Here is a 5,980-nt window from a genome sequence, read left to right on the forward strand (position 1 = left end):
TATAGAGCAAAGAATGAACAAAGACAAGTCAATATGGGAACATGTATGTTTTCAAATTCTTTTTAAATATATGAGGAGATGTTGCAGAACGAAGGGCTGCTGGAAGTTGGTTCCATAGCTGTGGAGCAGCGAAGTAAAAATATCGGTCAGCAGCGGATTGAAGTTTCCTGGAGTGAATGGTATGTTCAACTAACCGGGTAGTATCTGCAGACGAGCGCAGTCCAGTGCGGGAAGGTGTGTAATTAAGTAAGTTGGAACCCAGATATGGAGGAGCAATGTTATTCACACACTTAAAAACAAGGAGCAATATTTTAAAAACAATACGTTCATGAATCGGAAGCCAATGTAACTGTTCCATATATGGTGTGGCATGGTCTTGCTTGCCAGCGCGATGAATAAGTTTGACAGCCCAATTTTGCAACCGTTGAAGTTTGGCAATATCTGTTTTGTTGGATCCTAACAGAAGAGCATTGCCGTAGTCTAAGCGAGAAAGTACCAGAGATCTAACAATGTGATGACATGAGTCCGTGTCCAGGAACCGGCGAATACGAGATATGTTGCGGAGCTGAAAAGTAATAGATTTACAAAGTCCGGATATATGCGGTGACATAAGCATGTGCGTGTCAAATAAAATGCCCAAATTCCGTACAGTATCGGAAGGATGGATGATATCAGTTCCAAGATCAAGGTGAACTGGAGGCATCTTGAGCTTATTATTTCTCGACACGGCAACAAAAACTCAGTTTTGGTGTCATTTAACATGAGCATGTTCATTGTCATCCACAGTTTGATCTCGGAGATACAAGTAGCTAGCCGTGAAAGAGCAATTTGAATGGAAGATGTGTCCGCAGGATTAAAACTGGTATAAAGTTGAATGTCGTCAGCATACATGTGAAATGACATTTGATGTTTTCTGATGATACGGCCAATAGGTATGGTATAGATCTTAAATGAGCCCGGTCCAACAATGGAGCCCTGTGGTAGTCCATAATTCATGTCTTGTGAGTCTGAGAAGGTACCGTTAATGCACACTTTAGAAGATCTTTCAGCAAAATATGACTTGTACCACGTTAGTGCAGTCCCAGAGAGGCCGATCTCATTTGCCATTCTTCTGACGAGTACGCTATGCTCAACCGTATCAAAAGCGGAAGATAGGTCCAACAGGGCCAGGAACACACCTTGCTGATTATACAGACATGACATAATATCAGTTTTAACTTGTAGGAGTGCTGTTTCGGTGCTGTGTGCTGATCGGTAAGCTGATTGAAGCTCCTCACCTAGATTGTGCTCCTCCATATGTTCATTAATGCACCTGAAAACATGTTTTTCAATTAGTTTTGACAAGAATGGGATGTTAGCAACAGGACGATAATGTTTTAGATCATTAGGATCAAGAGACTGTTTCTTTATGATGGGATTGATGATGGCATGTTTGAGAATATTTGGAAATATACCTGTAGACAAAGACATATTTATCACATGTGTTAAGGCAGGTATAAAAACAGAAGTGTGTTGCTTAAGGTACCATGTTGGCAGAGGGTCAAGCAAACAACTTTTGGCATTAGAGTTACTCACCAAATCAACAACATCTTCCTCACTCAGAGCTTTGAACCTTGAGAGTTTACATGAAACAGATTGGTCATATGAATCATTCTTAGGTGTACTACTTACATTACTCTTAACTGTACTATCTACACTACTTTTACTTCTTGAATCTACTTTACATTGTTCTGTTTTAAGTTTTGAATAAATATTTGAAACTTTGTCCTTGAATATTTGAAACTTTTCCGTGATATCGCCATTTTGAGATCAATAATTGCCAAAATTTCAACATTTTTTCTTGCCAGTGTCTTCCACATGATCAGTTGGACTGGGCGAACACAAAAAGTCTGACTTTGTTTGCACATTTTGGCGCAAAATTCAAGCATATCCTATTTCGCCTAAATCGTGTTGAAATTGCATTTTCCGTGATATCGCCATTTTGAGATCAGTAATTGCCGAAATTTCAATCTTTTTTCTTGCCAGTGTCTTTCACATGATCAGTTGGACTGCGCGGATAAAAAAAAGTCTGACTTTGTTTGCACATTTTGGCGCAAAATTCAAGCATATCCTATTTCGCCTAAATCGTGTTGAAATTGTATTTTCCGTGATATCGCCATTTTGAGATCAATAATTGCCAAAATTTCAATATTTTTTCTTGCCAGTGTCTTACACATGATCAGTTGGACTGGGCGGACACAAAAAAGTCTGACTTTTTTGCACATTTTGGGGCTAAATTCAAGCATATCCTATTTCGCCTAAATCGTGTTAAAATTACATTTTCCGTAATATCGCCATTTTAAGATCAATAATTGCCGAAATTTCAATCTTTTTCTTGCCAGTGTCTTCCACATGATCAGTTGGACTGGGCGGACACAAAAAGACTGACTTTGTTTGCACATTTTGGCGCAAAATTCAAGCATATCCTATTTCGCATAAATCGTGTTGAAATTGCATTTTCCGTGATATCGCCATTTTGAGATCAATAATTGCCGAAATTTCAACCTTTTTTCTTGCCAGTGTCTTCCACATGATCAGTTGGACTGGGCGGACACAAAAAAGTCTGACTTTGTTTGCACATGTTGGCGCAAAATTCAAGCATATCCTATTTCGCCTAAATCGTGTTGAAATTGCATTTTCCGTGATATCGCCATTTTGAGATCAGTAATTGCCGAAATTTCAATCTTTTTTATTGCCAGTGTCTTCCACATGATCAGTTGGACTGGGCGGACACAAAAAAGTCTGACGTTGTTTTCACATTTTGGCGCAAAATTCAAGCATATCCTATTACGCCTAAATCGTGTTGAAATTGTATTTTCCGTGATATCGCCATTTTGAGATCAATAATTGCCAAAATTTCAATCTTTTTCTTGCCAGTGTCTTCCACATGATCAGTTGGACTGGGCGGACACAAAAAGTCTGACTTTGTTTGCACATTTTGGGGCTAAATTCAAGCATATTCTATTTCGCCTAAATCGTGTTGAAATGGTATTTTCCGTGATATCGCCATTTTGAGATCAATAATTGCCAAAATTTCAATATTTTTTCTTGCAAGTGTCTTCCACATGATCAGTTGGACTGGGCGGACACAAAAAAGTCTGACTTTGTTTGCACATTTTGGGGCTAAATTCAAGCATATCCTATTTCGCCTAAATCGTGTTAAAATTACATTTCCGTAATATCGCCATTTTGAGATCAATAATTGCCGAAATTTCAATCTTTTTTTTTTGCCAGTGTCTTCCACATGATCAGTTGGACTGGGCGGACACAAAAAGACTGACTTTGTTTGCACATTTTGGCGCAAAATTCAAGCATATCCTATTTCGCATAAATCGTGTTGAAATTGCATTTTCCGTGATATCGCCATTTTGAGATCAGTAATTGCCGAAATTTCAATCTTTTTTCTTTTTTTTATCTTTCAATATTTATTGATTTTTATTCAAAAACAAGACAGAATTAAGACAATTAACAACAAATCACACAAAAAAAACAGAAGAAAAAAAAAAAAGTAGCAAAAATGGTTAGTAATTGGTTACACAAATTATGCAGTCACTTCTACCCAGTCACAATAATTATAACATGTACTATGCATGCACAAACATGTATGCACAAGGTCACAAAGTAATCTAGAGACCTAGTCAACAAACTTTTATAAATAAAACAAAAATACCACAAATCTAGATGTCAAATCTCCATTTACGAAAATGGCAAGAGAGTTTGTTTTTCTTTTTAGCAATGAAGTATTCAGAATCTCTGTTTATTTTAATAAAAGCCTTAAGACCAATTGTGTTGGGAGTTTTATTTTGAAATTTACACACATAGATATAGTATTTGACACTCAAGAACAAGTATGTCAAAAACATATCATCGGGAACCCCAAAAATTTTATCAAAGGTTGAAATATCAAAATCAATATCATCTTTATTTTTAATAGTTTTAACAATATCTTCCCAAAGGGGTTTGATTTTCTCACACTCACAAAAAACATGGGAAATTGTTTCAGGCATTTTATTGCAAAATGCACAATCTGTAGAATCCCTCCTTTTAATTGTGAACACAAAATCATTAAATGCAATGGCTTTGTGGAAGATTTTGAAATAAAATGAGCGAAATCGAGAGTCAATTGAACATTTAAAATTACGAAGATGAATGTGATCCCATTCCAAGTCCTCAGGGTCATTCGCAAACTCATTCCAAAAACAAATACGTTTTTCAGGAACACATTTCTCAATCATAATAGAATAGGCATGTCGAGGAATCTTTGGAGCTTGGATAAGGTTATCAACAAGTTTATCAAAAATCTAAGCACTAGAAATTTCAATGTTTGGACCATCGATCCATGAAGCAGGAACATTTTCATTAAAAATTAAATTTCTTCCTGTCATGATTCGAAATATCAAAATCAAGAATTAATTCTTCAAATAATTTACTACCTGGGAGGGGAGGGTTGAGTAAATCATCAACATACACAATACCTTTATCACACCAGTCTTCATAGTAAAAGTACTGTTTAGATTTTGAACGAATGTTTCTATTAAACCAAAGAGATTGGCAGGCACCAAGCTCAGAGAAGGGAGTGCCAAAGTTGAAATTAACCGCACTTTCACGGTAAATATACCAAGTTCTAAGGGAATCAGCTAATTGGGTACAATTAATCTTATTTAAAAGGAGCATATGATTTCCATAAAATATCACCATACATGCGATCTAATGCAGATAACTCAATTGTTTTCCACAGACTGTTAAAATTATTATCAAGCAGTAATTTAACTCAATACATTTTTTGAGCCAAGGCAAAAGTGTAAGGGTCTATCATACGAAGGCCACACAGAGAAAAATCATTGCACACAATTTTCTTCTGACTCTATCATTTCCACCATTCCAAATGAATTTAAAAACAATTTGTTTAAGTCTTTAAAAAAGAATTGGGAATTTTAATACTCAGAACTGAAAAAGATAGAGCAGCTGAGGCAAAAGAAGTGTTTTAATAACGCAAACTTTTCCTATCAAAGAAAGGTTTCTAGCGCGCCAGCAATTTAAGGTTCCTCGATCTGTTTAAGCTTAACCTTATAGTTGAGATCAAACATTGACTTAAAATTCAAGGAAAAATTAATACCCAAAGTTTTAAAATCTCTAGTTTTCCAAAGAAGACCTTGCCCAGAAAAGGGACGATTTAAAGAGCCTTTCATTGAGCCAATCCAAATAGCTTCAGATTTAGTGAGATTGATCTTACAGCCAGAACAAGTCGCGAATCTTTGTAAAGTTTCAAAAAGGTTGTTAAAGGAACTAGGCGAGCCATCCAGAAAACAAGTTGAGTCATCTGCTAACAAAGAAATTTTTAACTCTCTCTCTTTAACAGGAATACCTTTAATATTAACATTCTGGCGAATGGCAAGAGCCATTGTTTCAATAACCATCAAGAATAAATAGGAGAAATAGGACAGCCCTGAAAAATTCCTTTATCCATTGTGATGGGTTTTGTGAAAAACCCATTATTGACCACATAACTTGTCCTTTGAGAATAGAGAGTTTTTATCCAGTGACTAAATTTTTCACCAAAATTAAAATGTTTTAAAACTTGAAGCAAAAATTCATGACTGACACTGTCAAATGCCTTTTCAATTTAGAAAAGAAGGATTGCCCTGGAATTTCATTGACATCAGTATATTCAATTATGTCCATAATTAAGCGAATATTATTACCAATATTTCTTCCTTTAAGAAAGCCAGATTGATCAGGATTAATAAGCTGGCTCAAGTACTTTTTTAACCGATTTGCCAAAGTTTTCGCAAAGATTTTATAATCAACTGTCAACAGTGAAATGGGCCTATAATTTTTAATATAAAGGGGGTCTTTTTCTTTCTTCGAAAGTAAGGTAATAATACCATTTCTTTGAGACTGAGACATGACACCATTCTCCATAGAGAAATTAAAAAAATTA

The 5,980-nt window shown here is 35.7% G+C and overlaps 1 pseudogene; it reads right to left on the reverse strand.

Moving 5' to 3' along the window:
• Nucleotides 1-3,571: 3,571 nt before the first annotated feature.
• On the reverse strand, nt 3,572-5,506 carry LOC140145254 (uncharacterized; annotated as a pseudogene).
• Between the last annotated feature and the right edge of the window lie 474 nt (nt 5,507-5,980).

Source organism: Amphiura filiformis, unplaced genomic scaffold (genome assembly GCF_039555335.1).
Source record: "Amphiura filiformis unplaced genomic scaffold, Afil_fr2py scaffold_184, whole genome shotgun sequence".
Taxonomy (NCBI): domain Eukaryota; kingdom Metazoa; phylum Echinodermata; class Ophiuroidea; order Amphilepidida; family Amphiuridae; genus Amphiura; species Amphiura filiformis.